This window comes from Mus pahari, chromosome 1 (assembly GCF_900095145.1).
Source record: "Mus pahari chromosome 1, PAHARI_EIJ_v1.1, whole genome shotgun sequence".
Lineage (NCBI taxonomy): Eukaryota > Metazoa > Chordata > Mammalia > Rodentia > Muridae > Mus > Mus pahari.
In genome coordinates, this window is record NC_034590.1 from 80810100 (window position 1) to 80818778 (window position 8679).

The 8679-nt window shown below is 47.0% G+C and overlaps 1 protein-coding gene across 2 annotated transcripts in view; it reads right to left on the reverse strand.

Moving 5' to 3' along the window:
* Mrvi1 (murine retrovirus integration site 1 homolog) overlaps positions 1 to 5363 on the reverse strand; it is a 108385-nt gene extending 103022 nt beyond the window's left edge. Inside the window, exon 1 of one of the 2 annotated variants that reach the window (XM_021208212.2) lies at positions 5241 to 5363. The gene's annotated coding sequence lies outside the window, so the exon portion shown is untranslated. The remainder of the gene's footprint in view (positions 1 to 5240) is intronic. The other variant, XM_029544987.1, reaches the window with a different exon arrangement.
* Positions 5364 to 8679: the final 3316 nt, after the last annotated feature.

Below are 8679 nucleotides of genomic sequence, written 5' to 3' on the forward strand. Positions count from 1 at the left end.
CGGGCCTAACCTCGCACTTTTACCTGAGCCCTTTCCTCGGGCCTAACCTCGCACTTTTACCTGAGCCCTTTCCTCGGGCCTAACCTCGCACTTTTTCCTGAGCCCTTTCCTCGGGCCTAATCGTGATGATTTAAAAGAGGGCTTTACATTGTGCAACAGTTTAGATAAATATCCCGTTTCCTCTTCATAGTGACCCTTTGCGCAGTCCTACTGATAAAGTTATAGGATGAGGAGGGAGAAGAGAGAAGTCAGGCCTTTTGCCTAAAGGCACAAGGCAACCTGACTGCCTCTGTTAAGCCTCTGGCAACTTCTGTTTAGTTTGTCAGCAAGCGACGTGGCTATGGCCCATGTGTCCCTCCAAAAGGGAGGCCGCTCTGGGAACTGCATCGCCCCAGCACATACTGCAGTCTATGAGCAGTGTGCGTGCTCATCCCTCAGGGGGTTGAGTTCCCCAAACACTACCAGCTCTGTTACCTGTTGTTCCACAAGCTGTTAGCTAACTGGGTCTTTGCACATGACCCTGATCAGTTTTGCCCCGCCTATTCATCTATTTACTTAATATTCTTTCAATGAGAAATGAACCAAGTTCAAAATCTGGGCTCTACCACTTACTAAATTCGTGTTGTTGGGTAAGTCCCTTGTCCTTCCCTCCCTGTGCCTCATCTGTATGCTGAGGACCACAATGGCAGCTGCCTGGAAGGGTTGCATTGCCGTGATAGCTTCATGAGCCACCTCTGTGAAGCGCTGGCCATCGTTTAGCACACAGCAGGCATTCAGTGGGTGCCAGCAACCACTGTTGCATTTATTTAAAAGGGAAACTACGTTCTATCTAAAGTGATAAAAGTCAGCACCAGTTAACACAAATAGAGAGAAACACCATCAAAACAAGTTACTACACTCCAGCTATTGCCCACCAAAGATTCTGCACCCAACCCTGCCCTCGTTTTACCAAGAAGAGAGCCGAGGAAGTGTCAGAAAGCTGTTGATGTCACAGCAGGCTCAAATGAGGGTGAGCGCTTCCCGATCTGCTCAGGCCTGTCCTGGTTTTAACAATTCTCATTCCCAGAAACTGGTCTTCAAATATAGAATCCCTCCTTGGGTACAAAAGACCAAGAGGACCTAGAAATAGGCCTGTGTGATTCCCATTAGATAAAGCTGTCCAGTGGCCCACTAGCAGACATCAGGCCACACAGCACATATCCTCCTCTGAGAACTACAAATGCTGCAAGTGTGGAGCAGCAACCATGTCGTATGTGTCCCACAGATAGTCCTCTAGGGAAGCCCACATTGCAAACACCACCAACAGGAAGGCTGATTAAACGTCCACAGCTAACATGACTCTGCATGGTGAATCCACTGCAAAACCATTGTGCTTGAAGAATCATTAACACCACAGACAGGAGATCGCTGTGGGATGTGCAACTAAGAAAAACTCAGGTCTTAGCTTTATAAAATTATAGAACAATATAAAGACTCTACAGGGCTGGGCTATAGCTCAGTCGGTAGGCTGCTTGCCTAGTATTCATGTTTGTTTTCTGTTGCTGAGATAAAACCACAAACAAAAGTAACACGGGGAGAGAGAAGCCAAGGCAGGAACTCAAGGCAAGAGCTCCATGCAGAAACCACCGAGGAATGTTGCTTACCGGCTTGCTTCCTGTGGCTTGCTCAGCTGCCTTTCTTATCTAGCCCAGGCCCACTCACTTGGGCCTTCCACATCAATCATCAATTAAGAAAAAGCTCCCACAGACATGGCCATGGGCCAATCTAATAGAGGCAATTTCTCAGTTGAGATTCCTTCTTCCCAGGTAGTCTTAGGTTTGTGTCAAGTTGACAAAAATAACTATGACTCCCTGACCACACTAAGCCCTAAGTTTGATAAGCTGCAACACATATACTGAGAGTAATGGTGGGTACAGAGGCGTAAGATCAGAAGTTCACAGACATCTTCAGCTACCTGTTGAGTTTGAGGCCAGTCTGAGCTACCAAAGACCTGGTCTCAAAAGATAGAAAAGGGCAGAGAGGAGAAGAGCAGAGAGAAGCGTGTAGATGTATCTCTCAAAACATGCCCAATCACACCATCTCAGAAGCTAAGCAGAGTCTGCCCTGGTCAATATTTACATGATAAAGGTATAAATAGGAAATCTACCATAATGTTAGCAATACTTTTATCTCCGAATGATTCTGAAGTGCTTCTTCTCTTTATAACTATTTCTGAATTTATCTTTATTCTCATTTCTCTATTTCCCTAAGAAAGCTTAATAGGAGCAAAGGCTACTTTTACTACTGGAAAATAACTGAATAAAAATTATAAATAAAGGAAAATAATAAGAAGTAATCAGTGCTGATTAAGACCAGTTCCTTTTTAGTAACAGCTTTAATTATTAAGTATAATTGTTATTGAAAAAATATTTGGCTGAGTTTAACATTGTTTTGACAATTTCATACACAATACATCATGATCAAATTCAACCTCAGCACTCGCCCTTATTCCCACCCCCAATTCCTGCTCCCCCTCTTCACCATTAGTCTTCATCTTCTGTACCGTTTTAAATTTTTATTTATTTTTTGACTCACTGAGTTAACTACGGTCGCCTCTGTAAGCATGGTTAAGGGGTTACTTCCTAGATTATAGGCAACTTAATGTCTACACCAAGGAAGAAAATGACACCAGGTTACCATTAACTGCCAACAGTCTCAGGGAGGGGCAGAGCTTTGTGAACCCCTCCCTGATCCATGATGGAATGTAGAAGGGTCCAATCCTGTGCCCTAGCCCAGTCTTAGCCACCTTTTTGCATTTGTCACTGGCAGGGGAAGCTTTTCTGCCACTCACTTTTTATTTCCCCTAGAGAAGCCTCAGGCAGGGAAGGCAAGGTTTGCTCAAGGTCACAGCCCAAGGTCAAAGGCTAGAGGTACCTCTGCTCAGGTGCCAGGTCCAAAGGTCTATCATGTGAGACAGACCTGGGGTGTCACCTGAAGCCCCAAATCCACAGTGCTGGTGTGATGGTTACTTTTCCTCTCTCCCTGATTTCCCATTTGGATAGCAGCACTCGGTAACTACTCCTGGGACTTGAGTTACCAGCTACAGGCAGGGTGACATCTACTGCAGAAGTCGCCTAGTCCTAGAGAGGAGCAGCCTGAACTGGGACCCACCACTAGCAGCAGCAGCTGTGTGCTTCTAAGCTAGAGCATCCTAAGTCTGAGTTGGAACGTAACGACTGACTTGAAGAACACATAGGGGCGAGGTCTGCACACACAGTAGCGACTCAGTTAGCATCCTTTCCTCCTCCTTTCCTTTGCATTTACTATACTCAGTTCTCCATCTCCCTCCCTGTTCTGGCTCAGCTCCCCAAGGTGCAAGGGCAGTTATCACCTCTCTACCTGGACCCTTAAACAGACTGTCAAACCACACTGAAGACGGCTGTCTATCTTAGACAGGTTGTATCTGTTCATTCATCCAGAAATGATTGAGTCTGAACGCTCAGTAGGTTCCCAGCATCATTTGGGGCCTGGGACACACAGTGTGGACTCTGTTTTTACAGACTTCAATCTTCTGGCTAGAGCCCATTCATCATGTAAACAATACAGTTTCCTCTACAGACTCCCCAAACTAAGAGCCCCAGGGCCTACTGGGAACTGGGAATTATTGGTTCTTAATCTACCTAAGATACTGGGTCACTCTGTGGCTCTAAACACTTTCAAGTGCTCCACCTAAAGGGACAGCTAAAGCTGTCCTAGCAATGCTGTGGGGTCATGTGACACTTCATGTGACAGCCCTGGATGTAGCATGAGGGTCTGTGCTCCTACCACCGTCCTCTCAGAAACAGGACCCAGCAGAGGTGGATGGGGCAGGGGTATGTGGGGGATGGGAGGTGTCAAGAGAAGAACCCCTAGAGATGGCCAACTGTGGTCACATCAGCTGTGGGACTTCTCTGTGGCTCAGCAAATACATTTATGGGCAATGTCTTGTTCGTGTTGTGGCAGTTAGCACAGTTTTCCTTCCAAGAAGGACATAAAGGGTTTATGGAAATGACTTGCCACCACACATATGGAAGGAGACATGGGATTGAACATAGACAGTCATCTCCAACACATACATGCACACACATGCCACTGAATTATGAACCAAATACAACAGTGACAACTGCATTATCACTTAGCTGAAAATCAGAGGCCACTATCGGAGGTGCTCCCCGTTGTCAGGTGGGGACCCATGTAGGCATGCTTTCAAATCCTAGCTCTGGCCCTTCTTGTGTGACATGGGCAAAGCACTGAAATGATGAGGAACTGCACATGCCCCACTAGTGCGTGTCACCTCTTGTTGCAGGAGAGGCTCTTCCTCCCAGGGCCGGCCTCACTCTTGCTCCAGCCTGGCAGGGCTAGTAGCTCTCTCCCTCTCTGTGCAGAATTCAGCTCAGCCAAGTTCAGGGCTGCCTTGCTTTCTATGCCACCCGAGAGCTGTCTGAAGAGTGTTAAAGAGCAGCAGCTGTCACTTGTGGAGGCAGGAGCGCCAGCCAGGGGTCCCGGGGCCATGCTGCTGTTTATGCAGACTATGAGGCCTCTCCAGCTTTTACAACTGTTTACTGTGCAGGAAGCAGCAGCCCAGCAGCTGGGCTTTTCCTGAGCCTCGCTCTGCTATCCTCTCTTTGAGAAAGCTGGCCCGAGTGCCACTCACTCTAGGACCTCTGGAAAGGTGCAGGCTAGGATGTAGGGAGAGAGAGAGAGAGAGAGAGAGAGAGAGAGAGAGAGAGAGAGAGAGATTGAGCTGTGAAAGGAGACATGATGTGGTGGTGGGACAGGGGACAGGTACAAAAAGAGAGATGTGACCAGAGCACAGGTCAGGAAGGTGACGCATAGAAATGGACAGTCAAGGGTGAAGATGGCTGGACAAACAGGGGTTCACACACAAGACTTGAGAGGGAACAAAGGAGAGACACAAGAAGCCCCAGGGAAGAAAGGCCAGCCTGCCTGCTTTGCACAGCTCCGGGCATTTCTCTACTGTCACAAAGGATCCTGCAGGAAAGCCAGGAGTAAGGGGCTTAGTGAGCAGTCACATCTTTACCCCAAACTGTGTGTGCTTTCCAACAGCAAGTAGAAGGGGAAGGATTTGGTGAGGATCGAGGTTTCACTTCTTATTTAAAACCTAAGACAGCAACAATAAAAAGACTTGGCTAAAATATCACCCAACCAAGCCACCTCCCCTGCAACTTAAAGTTAAGTGCCCCCATCCCAGCGCCCTGTACCTTTAAGGAGGAGAAGGCGTCTCTCTGCTTCCCTTGCGCTGAAGAGGCAGGTTATTCTAGGCAATAGCAATGACTTACCTAAAACTGAGTTATTCCCCTTTCCTCCCGGCCAGCCTCTCTTCACTCTGGGGAGCTTTTACCATTTAAGGTCAATGTTACATCTGGCTCCAGAGCTCCAAGCTGAAAAGCTCTGGCTGCAGAGCCCGGGCTGCCTGCCTCCTCCTCAGAGAGGGGCTGGATGAGGGGCTGGGACTGGGAACCAGTGTTCCACCAGGGCCCCCTGCAGCCTGGCTCTGGGCTAAAAGCAGGAGAAGCCTCCCAGCCAGCCTAGGGTTCAAGGAAGGTTGGGCCTGAATAGTAGCCCCTAACCCTGGGGCTTTGCAGGGGCACCCCCATAGCCGATGGCAGTGCCTGGGGGGCGGGCAGTTGAAGATGCTGGACTCTGTCCGTACAGAGGGGAATGAAGGGGACATCTGCAGACCAGCCTCCCATCCCTGAGTGTCCAGCAAGCATGTGAGCCTAGATAAGATCCTGGCTCGCTGCCAGGAGAAGCTGGGAATGTTTCCTGTCCCAGGGATTTGGAGGCGGAGGCTGCTCCCATCTTAAACCCTCGGGATTGCTGGAGAGAACGGGGGCATGGTGAAGGGGATTAACTAAGTCCAGGCCTGGCAGCAGCCCCAGGGGTCAGTCCCAGCTCCTCCACTTAACCGTCCTGTAGCTTTAACACGGCAAGTCTCAGTCTATTTATCTCTGAAGTGGGACAATAGTGAAAAATCAGGACCCTGTGGGTCAGGGTCTCATAGGGAAAGGCACGGAAGAGTTTCCAACCCCGAGTCACCTCAACTCAGGTGGGGAAGGCTGCCTTTCTTCTGGAAGTCCACACCCTGCCCATGCTTGCTCTTCATCCTCAATACAGTGCCCAAGCCTGGGAACACAGACTGTCAATCCTAACACAACCACATGAGGGCCCCCACAGCCTCTTCTGCAGTTAGAGACGGCAACAGAAAAGCCCTTGGGAGGGGTGGCCAGATTACCAGATACTCAAATTTAAATCTCAAATGAAATGCTATTATTTCCATATAAGGATGCCCCCAAATACATACTTGTACCACAAGATAGTATGTTGTTCATTTGAAGTTAAATGAAACTGGGTATTTTTACTGGCTAAACCTGAGACCCCCACAGCGGCCATCACTTGTTGGTCCTGTGTGGGAGCTCTAAAGGGTATTACAGGAACCCCTGGGGGCCAGAGCTAAAACTGAACCTAAGGCTTTGCATGCTTGTGAATGTGTGCACACTTTTGTATGTGTGTAAACCTCTTAGTAAATAGCCACTATATTCCTAACAGATACTTTTCCTGGAAGCAAGTGTCTATCTCACAAGCGTCGTATCAAACAGAATCATCACATCTTTCTTTAGAAAAGGAAATCGAGGCTGAAAGAAATAGATCAACTCTTCAGATGGTCTGTAGCCTGAGTGCCAGGGCCTAGACGTGAGCTGAGGTGGCTCCATCCACAGCTCCTTCCTCTTTACCACCCTCTCCACCATGGCTCTAAACCAGGGGGCCTGCACAGCCTTGGTGAGTCTCTGAGCCAGCACTTGGTTGTGTTTCTCTTGGTAGGGGCCCAAAGCTTTCACCAGACTCGCAAAGCAGTCACCAAGTGACTTTTTAAAACTCACTTCAATTACAAGCATTTTACAAAACATCACTGGGTGACTGTGCAAAGTGGAGCAGACTCTATAGAGGACACATCAGGGCTGATAAGGTTATAAGACTCGTGCCCTTTGACCCAGTTCTACTTCTAGGAATTTCTTTTATAAACAACTCCCACACTAGGGAAATGACGGATGAGCATGATTACTCGCTGCAGCGTTGTTTATAAGAGCAAGGGATTAGGAATGGCATAAATGTCCGCTACTTGGGGGCCATAAAAGAAGATGGGTGCAGCCATAACAAAGGAGGTGGGAACTCTTGCTGTAGTGATGGGAAAAGCTGCTAAGACAGTGGTTCTCCATCTGTGGGTCATGACCCAACTGGGTTTGCATATCAGACATCCTGTATGTCATAGATTTACATTATGATTCATAACAGTAGCAAAATTACGGTTATGAAGTAGCAATGAAATAATTTTATGGTTGGGGCCTCACCACATAATGAGGAACTGTATTAAAGGGTCAAAACATTAGGAAGGTTGAGAGCCACTGCTCTAAGATGCATTAGTACATGGTGAGATACTGAAAAGAACATCTTCTACCACATGGGTGGGAAGAGTGTATGTAGATGTATATTTACATACATACAAAGACACTTATGTCCATTCATGTATACCCACACTCACAAGTGTGTGTGTGTGTGTGTGTGTGTGTGTGAATATAAAAGCTGTCACAAAAATCAATAATAGAAAAACATTATCCATAGGAAAGGTATCTAGTGAGATGGCCCAAGGGGTAAAGGTTCCTGCTGGCAAGCCTGGCCACCTAAATTCAATTCCCAGAATCCAGATGGTGGAAGGGAGAACTGACTCCAACAAGCTGTCCTCTGACCTCTGACCTCTGACCTCTGACCTCTTCATGCCCACCATGGCACACACATGCCCACATACATGCACACACAAAATAAAAATGAAATTTAAAAAAAAAGTTAAAGACTAACCACTGTATCCACTGTGTCTTGGTTGAGCATTTAAGGTCTTGGGCTACAGGAATAAGTCATGTGCTCACATTCAATAAGGAATAAGGCAAAAAGCCTTGCTCTGGGCAGAGAATTAATTAGTTTGTCTTCCAGCACTACCTCCTCCAACTGTCAGGGATGCTGGGAAGATCCTGGCTAAAGGTTATTTGGGTGTGTGCGTTTTGATTTTTATTTTGGAATAATTACAGGCACACAGGAAGTTATACAAACAGTAGAGAGCCCCAAACCCTCCTTTATCAGCTTCCCCTATGGTGGCGCTTAGATCATAGTATGTATTTCTGAACGGGAAAATGACATCGAGATGATACTGTTAACTAGATACTTTTATCCCACGGTTATTATTCAAGTATAATCTTTTCATTCATGCACTCAAGATGTTCACTGGTACAAAGGGGCAGCAGAGACGGTTAAGAGCATGCACAGCTATGACAGAGGACTCCAACTTCAGGTCCCAACTTGCTCACAGCGGTCTGTAACTCCAGGGGATCCAATAGCCCCTCTGACTTCTGAGGGCCCCTGCACTCACATGCACAGACACATACAAATGCACATAACTAAAATAACAATTAATGCATCATTAATTCCACATGCACATGCCCACATACATGCACATACAAAATAAAAATGAAATAAAAATTTTTACTTTTTTTTTTTTTTTTTTTTTTTTTATTGACCATCTGTGAGTTTCAGGACCGCCTGGTCTACAGTGCAATTTTCAGGACAGACAGCGTTGTTATATAGAGAAAC